The following is a 9,144-nucleotide window of genomic DNA, read 5'->3' on the forward strand; positions in this document are numbered from 1 at the left end:
GCGAGTAAACGTGATTCCAAGAGCGATACAGAAAGATACTTTCATTGATAGGTATCGATTCAAAGTGGTGTCGGCCCAGCCCTAAATGATATATAATAATAATAATAATAAATTGACAACAACACGACAGTTTATTAAATAATAATTGTTCCAAAACATGGACGTCAAGAGGACTTTTTCCAGGGGAAGGGGGGAGCGGGGCAAACGAAACATATTTTCCTCCGAAATAGTGTTCTCCCTCAAAAAAACACTCACTCAGTTTGAAGTTTCCTCTTCAACATAAATTACTCTGTCTGAAATTAAATATCTAATACATACTTTTGATATATAATTTTATTGTGACATCATTTTCCAGAGGTATCGTGGACCCCCTTCTCCAGATGTCGATGTTCCCATAACGGCTTCATTTGCCGGGCAGGCCCGTAGACAGAATTTTATTTCGGGCCTGGCTCATCCGTTATCAGCAGCCACATTCTAAAGGCGAAAAAGTCGAGGGTATAAACCCTGAAGATGAATTTCTCAGTATATTACAACTTATTATACAATATGTTGAATCCTACGAAGGAAGTAAAATTAATTACAGTACATCCTTCACTGTTTAAATTAGATATTTGTAAAATTTCGGGGAGGGGGGACTTTAGCTCCCCGAGTCCTCTCCCTGGCTACGTGTCTGGGGATGGGGTTATTTTGAGCCCACGGAAACAGTTCATACGTCCCTACATCATCTAACGGATATCAGCAAACTGGCATTTTTTTAACTTAATGATAACAAAAAACTATTTTACTGTCCAACGAACATTGCTCGAATCCATGCTTCCAACTTGGCGGCCCCTGTAGCTGAGTGATTAGCAAGGTCCCGGGTTCGAATCCTGGCCTGGGAATAGGTGTTTGTGAGTGTCCATTCATCAATTTCATCATCCTCATCCTCATCTTCGCAATTAACCAAAAGTGGCACAAAAGCAAAGTAAAATAAGTCAGTCAACCATGCTTCAAACTTGGATGGGACTTTCATGTACGGCCCTAAGGTAACAGATATGGCAACACTGCAACAGTTCACATGTATCAGCAATGAATTATCATCTACCCTCGCTAAGGCTAGTTTCGCGGGTCGAAGAGGCTAGATTCTCGTGACGTTACATCAGCAGCTGGAAAGAAATGCAATCGATCGCTTTCAAGGTCGTTATGCCGGGAGCTTCTCGTGCAAGGGAACAATTTTATTTTCTCGGAAATCTTCCTCCAAAAACTCGTAATGCTTCAGTTGTGTCTCGCACTATTGGACAAAGAGACTACTTGATTTTTGTTATGAGGATGAGCAATGCTTATGTGAAATTGATAACATGACACATGCACAGGCCGGGACTCGAACCCGGGAATTTCGGTGGCGAGATCGACCACTTAACACTCAGCCACCGAACCTGAAAGGTAATGAAATAAAGTGATAGAAAGAGGAAAGAAACAAAGCAAAGAAGGATAAGAGAGAAACTTGAAAAAAGGAGTGAAGAAAGAACGAACGGAGAGAACAATAGAGAAAGCGTAGAGAAAAAAAGGGGTAAAACAAATAGATACAGAATAGAGAAAGAGAAGAAGAAAGAAAAGAGAGAGGGGGAGGAAGATAGAAGGCAAGAGATATATACAGGGTGTACCAAAAGTTCCATTACCCCCTTCTTTGAATTGTAGACAAACCTGCAAAATGTTATTTTAACAGCATGCGTATGATGAGAGGATGGTATACCATTAAATCAGACCAATGACCACCATTTACTCCAAAGGATCTGTGTGCACACCGACATTTTCATGGCACAGTATTATTCGCCTCCAGGTACGATGTGAAATCCTCCGTAACATGGCTAGCGTGAGGGAAACAAAGGCACTGCGAACAGCTTCTTGAAGTTCCCCAGTTGTCTGATAACGATTATGGGCGACTTTCTGTTTTATGTGTCCCCATAGTGCATTATAACAAGGTGTCAGATTTGGACTTTGGGGTGGCCATTGAGAGGTGCTGGTAAATTTGGCGATCCTCGTCCAATCCATTTGTCTCTGAACACGTCATTGAGGCATTCTCTTAAAATGGCCACCCTGAAATCCAGATCTGGCATCTTATGTTACGGAGGATTTCACATCGCACCTGGAGGCGAATAATACTGTGCCATGAAAATGGGGATGTGCACACAGATCCTCTGGAGTAAATGGTGGTCATTGGTCTGATTTAATGGTATACCATCCTCTCATCATACGCATGCTGTTAAAATAACATTTTGCAGGTTTGTCTACAATTCGAAGAGGGGTATTAGGACTTTTGGTCAACCCTGTAGATATGAATCTAGAACAAATGCGATGAAGCCAAAATCACGGACAATTGCGATGATTTTGATGGTGAGGGTCATTTTACAAATTAATGGTAGGACATTTGCGACGATCAGGACCTGACCTAACCTAACCAAAGGCGCCCCAGAACTAATAATGCTGTAGAAGGTTGGAACAACAAAATAAATAGGTGGCTTGTTCTGATCTGCCTCAAGAGCCAAGCAGAAGACACCAACATCAAGTACATGCGGATGGAACTTAAAATCTGGAGAGTTTGAAAGTGTATTCGTACATATGAGGAAATGGGTCACTTCAAGAGGTGTCTGTTGGGTCTAGCCCATGTTCAAAAACTTGATTGAACCAAATTCCCAGCCGAGAATATCAATATTTCACATAATTCTCTTGTAAGAGGTATTGTACGGGGTGTTAAGTCACCCTTCAATTTGATAAGATTTAAAATGTCATTGCAATTGTCCACCCGCCCTTTCACTTCTAACTGTGTTCATCACAATTGTCCGGCTACCAGAGAGATATATATTGTTCGATACCCGGTGGAGGCACATGGTGGTTCGGGTCCCAATTAAACTGTAGGTCCAGTCCCAATTAGCCTTACTGTGCATAGAGTGGACTTAAAACACCAACTCAATCAATCAATGAACCAGAGAGAGATAAACGTCATTGCCATGCTTGTTTGATTCTTCTAAAAATTATTCTGTTGTGATTCATTTAGTTTATTTTACTTCGCGTTTTGTGCCTCTTGGCTAATCCGAAGATGGGAATTAGTGATTAAATGATGAAATAGATGAATTAACATTCACAAACAACCAAGCCCGAGCGGGATTCGAACCCGGCAATCTTGGCGTCGCAGCGCGATGTGCTAACCACTCGGCCACAGGGTCCGGCTTATTCTCTTGTGAAAGTACATTGAATGAAAATAGCGATGGGTATTTTGACTCGTATCTCTTCAGGTTTGTCGTGACGCTGAGGATAAGACGAAACAATATAGTAAATGTGATAATGCCATACCACTCAACGTAGCTGCTATATTGAAGTTGTGGGACCTTAAATTGTGATACGAGGGTCACTATTTATATTTTGAGACTTGGCAACACTGATTGAAGTTAGGCGCGATTTGACGTTTGCACGGAATCGTCTGGCATTATTGACCATAACGTACCTCCAGTGTTTTGTCAATAGCTTCATTTGTGTTGTTTATGTTGCCTTGGAGATTGCGCGACAACAATAAAATGGAATTAACTCGCGAACATTTTCGTGCGATGATTTTTTACGAATTTCGACGTGGATTATCAAGACAAGAGTGCATCGATCAACTTACTTCCACATTTGGCGATGAAACCCCATCCTTTGCCACTGTGAAACGGTGGTATAACGAATTTAATCGTGGCCGCCATTCGCTCACCGACGAGATTCGCGAAGGTCGTCCAAAATCAGTTATTGTCCAAGAAAACATTGATGCTGTGCAAAACCTAATACTGCAAGATCGTCATGTGACATACTGTGAGATTGAGGCAACCATAGGCATTAGTTCCACCAGCATATATAAAATATTACATGATCATTTAGCTGTGAGAAAGGTTGATCTCGTTGGATCCCACACAATTTGACAAAAACTCAAAAAGACGCTCGCGTCAATTGGTGCAAACAAATGCTCAATAAATACAATCGTGGTGCTTCAAAAGACGTATATAAGATTGTAACAGGTGACGAATCATGGATATATGCATATGAGCCGGAACGTAAACAGCAGTCGACTGTATGGGTGTTTCAAGATGAACCCAATCCAACAAAAGTTGTTCGCGCTCGAAGCGCATCGAAACAAATGGTCGCCTGTTTTTTCGGGAAAACTGGTCATGTGGTAACTGTGCCTTTAGAGGAATGTAGAACGGTCAACTCTGAATGGTACACAACAATTTGTTTGCCAGAGGTCTTCGGTCAAATACGAAAAACAAACAAACGCCGTCGGATCATTCTTCATCAAGACAATGCCAGCTGTCACACATCTCGTCTAACAACCGACTTTATGAACAGTCAAAAAATCGAATTGATGGGTCATCCGCCGTACAGTCCTGATTTGGCACCCAATGACTTCTTCTTGTTCCCGAATGTCAAGAATAAATTGCGTGGACAACGATTTTCGTCGGCGGAAGACGCCGTTGATGCGTTCAAAAACCATATTATGGAGGTGTCTCAAGAAGATTGGAAAAACTGCTTTGACAAATGGTTCGAACGAATGCAAAAGTGTATTTACCATAAAGGAGAATGCTTCAAAAAACAATAAAGCAGTTTTCAATGCCAAATTCGTTTTTGCATTGTTAGGCTCAAAATATAAATAGTGACCCTCGTATGTATGTCTATGACCAATTCATGTATGTGCAGGAATACGCAAGAAACGTTTTCTCAGAAGTCATGTGATTTTGTTTACATTAACTTCGATCCTAGGAAGAAATTTAGCACCTATACTATACTTTTATAATAATGTTATTAATATTATTATTCAAGTGTGTCCGTCGTCGCCTTGTAATCAAGGGGTTCCGGGTTCGATTCTCGGTGGAGGCACATAGTGGTTCGGATTCCACTTTAAACTGTAGGTCCAGTCCCGATTAGCCTTGCTGCACCTAAAGTGGACTTAAAATAACAACTCAATCAATGAACCAATATTCAAGTGAGCCGCCCCCGTGGCGGAGTGGTTAGCACATCGCGCTACGACGCCAGGGGTCCCGAGTTCAAATCCCGGCCTGGGCATGGATGTTTGCGAGTTCCATTCATCTATTTCATCCTGTCATCACTCATCTCTATCTTCGAAAATTAGCCAAAAGTATCAGAAAAAGCGAAGTAAAATAAAAGCAAATCAATCAATATTCAAGAGTGTCGCTGTGTGTATAGGTCTTTCTTATTTCATTGATCCGTGTGTCAAAGTTCTTCTATGTAACATATTGACAATTGTTACGTGAAAGAGCAATCTATTGCTGGGTCCAGTGATGACGCCAGAGAAGGGGTCAAGGGACGGTCGCCCCAATCGATCAATGCTCCACAGCTATAGCAAACAAAAACAACTAAATTCTTTTACAATTTATTTTACAGTACGTATTTAAGGGAAAATTAAATCTGACTGTCTCCCCCACAGAAAACACTCCGATTACCTCTGCTCATTCCCTTTTTCTGGAGTTTCTAGTAACAGTGCCAACCACTGTGGCGTATTGGTTAGCACAGCGCGCTACAACTGGGTTCACGGGTTCGAAACCAGATCTGGGAATGGGTGTGTTCCTTGTGTGCCCCTTCATCAATTTTATCATATCATCACTCATCCTTTGCCTTGTAATCAAGGGGTCCCGGGTTCGATACCCGGTTGAGGCACATAGTGGTTCGGATCCGACTTTAAACTGTAGGTCCAGTCCCGATTAGCCTTACTGTGCATAAAGTGGACTTAAAACACTAACTCAATCAATCATCACTCATCCTCATCATCGCGATTAGTCAAAAGTGTCAGAAAAGCGAAATAAAATAAACCAAATCATTGTATACTAACTGTGCCTTGGCTGTAGTGAAAAGAAGATTATTATTATTATTATTATACTCAGTGGCGGTGATTAAGTTCCACAACTGGGGGGACAAGGTCAGTTTACTTTCTTTTAGTCAGTGTGGTATTTAAGAAGTTTCCAGTTGGGGGAAATTCTACTCTGACTGTCTAGGGACATCATGAGATAATGACTTTATGCCATATAACATTCCCCCATGGATAAAATTTATCAAGCAGAGGGGGGGGGGGACACAGTACCCATAGGTGGAAAATCCCTCCCCCCCCCCAACAAATATCACACTACTCTTTAGTAGATAAGGTTTAGCACAGTGCGGGAGCAATTGTGCCAAAAAGTGGGGGACAACTGCCTCCCACTGATTTTACTGATGATGATATGAAAGAGAACGCAGTGGAACGTCCACTATAGCCGAAACTTGAACCTGGACCCTGAAAACAATCAAGATGCTTGGTAATCAACATGGCTTATTTCTTCTGACGTTCGTAAAGTAATTATTTGTTCAATGGGTGTCTTGACAGAGTGGGATATAAGCCCCACCAACCCCTTTCCTGGGTACGCCACTGCAGCCCATCATTTAAAGCAAACTCTGCTCTCTATAAACACTATCAGCTTCCAGAACATATCGAAAGTAGGTCAGGGTTGGGACTCAGCTGAGATCAATACGCCTAGCGAGCGAATGCAGCAGGTTCCTCTATCCCCATTGGTTACTTCTAAGCGCAGGGTTTTTCGGTTCTTTTGTTTCTCGAGATACTATACTTCAGTACTGAATTACAGTGTAACTTTTATCGTACGTGTCCAATTGAAAAATCGTGCAGCAAATCCACAACATTGATTGATTCATTTAGTTTATTTTACTTCGCGTTTTGTGCCTCTTGGCTAATTTGCGAAGATGGGGATGAGTGATGAAATTATGAAATTGATGAATGGACATTCACAAACAACCAAGCCCGACCGGGATTCGAACCCGGGACCCTTGGCGTCGCAGCGCGATGTGCTAACCACTCGGCCACAAGGTCGGGCCAAATCCACAACAGATTGCAATGAATCTTAACTGCGTAAATTACTGTAAGTCCGGGCAAAATCTATTTAAAAAAATTGTTTATGAAACCTTATTTGTACATAAACTTGTTTCGAGAACGCACTTAGCCGGGAGTGATAACAGATCATTTTCGGTTCAATGGATCGATGGAATTCATTTGTATATTTCTTACTTTGGGTTATTACTAATTATGACGACAAAGGATGAATGATGTTTAGAAGAAATCAATTCTCTTTTATTTGTAATTCTCTTATCATTTTCTTTCATCCCTTTAGTTTTGTCATTTTCATCTTCACTCTCCTTCTGTCTGTATTTCTCGTTTATTTATTTATATTTTTCTTTCTCTCTCCTTTCATTAGTTCTACGGTGTGAAATCTCCCTTAGTAGGTCACTGTTATCGTCAGCTCGAAGTTGTAGATCTTGTTGACCACAGATTAGAAATTTAACCTCAACTGGTGGGAATGCCCCTCACTATACAGGCAACATCTTACGATTTGACATACACAGGTCATGTACTATGTAGACATTTTAACGAAAAAACAGTCGAAGTCAAGGGTGGCTGAGCTCGTACAGCTATGATTCGAGTCCTGGTAGAGCCTGCAATATCCGGTAAAATTATGCAACATCTTATTGCTTTTTCTTCTCGACATTCATAAAACTTTCGGCTGTCCCTTTGTGGTAGTTAAGTGTTTGAATGTGTGTCGAGCCCAGTAGGCTTAATCAAAAGTATTTTTTATGCCATGAAATTCTCGGGACTGCATACACGAAATTTGGTCCTGGCAGAACTAAAGCATCACTGAAAACTTTGATTTTCATTTGATCTATACAGCTTATTTCCTTTTTAATAAACCTCTTCAATACCCTCTACTGCTGAAATATTCACTTTTGAGAGAGAAACCTTCAATCCCTTCAGTCCTCGACCCGAACTAGCACTACACTGAGGCCCCGGAAGTCCCGCTGTCGTCAAATGTCTTCAGCTTTGGACCCGAACTGGAACTATATGGTATTTACCTTATGGTAATTAGTCCTTTTCATTTTCGAATCACTAGATCTTATAAAGCTACCAATGGACACTGACTGATCACTAATCGACTGTATTAATTGTCACACTTACCTCTGAAGTCTCATTAACCGATTCTGGTGTACAGATCAACCGGGAAATTGTAGCTGCGTATGTACATTTATATCCTCATTATATTCTAGAATGTTCCGCAGATAAAACGATTCGTAAGTATTGCCAGTAGTTCGACTCGTCTTATTCAAGAACGTTCCCCTGGATACCACTTTAAACTGTAGGTCCAGTCCCGATTAGCTTCTCTGTGCATAAAATGGACTTAAAACAACAAATCAATCAAGAACGTTCCCTCTCTCGCTTTCCAGAGATTAAAAATTACAACGAATCGCCCTACGTGTGGCGTTACCTTTGCTGTGCACCTTCCAAATGCTGACAAGTCTCTATACATATAGTGCTCAAGTTCGCTGCGACAACACCGAAAAGCGCAAGAAAAGTTTACGTGCAATATTATCAACAACAGAGTTATAGAACATTCTCCGTCTTGCCGTGATAAGTATTTCTCTCCCTAAATTATCGTCCCATTATTCAAGAAGACAAAAACCTAATTTTATGTAGTGTAAACTGAAAAATTTCCTGGGGGCTCGAGCCTCCTGATTCCTATCTTGGATACGCGCTATTAATAATAACAGGGTTATAGAACATTCTCCGTCTTTTCTCGATAATTATTTCTCTCAAATTATCATCACATTATTCAAGAAGACAAAAACCTAATTTTATGTAATGTAAACTGAAAAAAAATCCTTGGGGGGGGGAGGGGGGGCTCGAGCCCTCTGATTCCCACCTTGGATACGTGCGTGCTATTAACAATAACGGTTATAGAACATTCTGTCTTGCCTTGATAATTATTTCTCTCCTTAAATTACTGTCACATTATTCAAGAAGCCAAAAACCTAATTTTATCTAGTGTAAACTGAAAAATTTCCTGGGGAGGTGGCTCTAGCCACCTGATCCCCACCTTGGAAACCGTTCTATTAACAATAACAGGGTTACAGAACGTTCTCCGCCTTGCCTCGATAATTATTTCTCTCCTTAAATTATCATCACAATATTTTATTTCACACCACAAGAAACGAAAAACCCCATTTTATCTAGTTTAAACCGAAAACTATCGGGGGGGCTCGCCCCCTTTGGATATGTGCCTGGTTCTGGGCCCTGTTATCATCACTCTG

This window comes from Lepisma saccharinum, chromosome 24, assembly GCF_977018435.1.
Source record: "Lepisma saccharinum chromosome 24, izLepSacc3.1, whole genome shotgun sequence".
NCBI lineage: Eukaryota > Metazoa > Arthropoda > Insecta > Zygentoma > Lepismatidae > Lepisma > Lepisma saccharinum.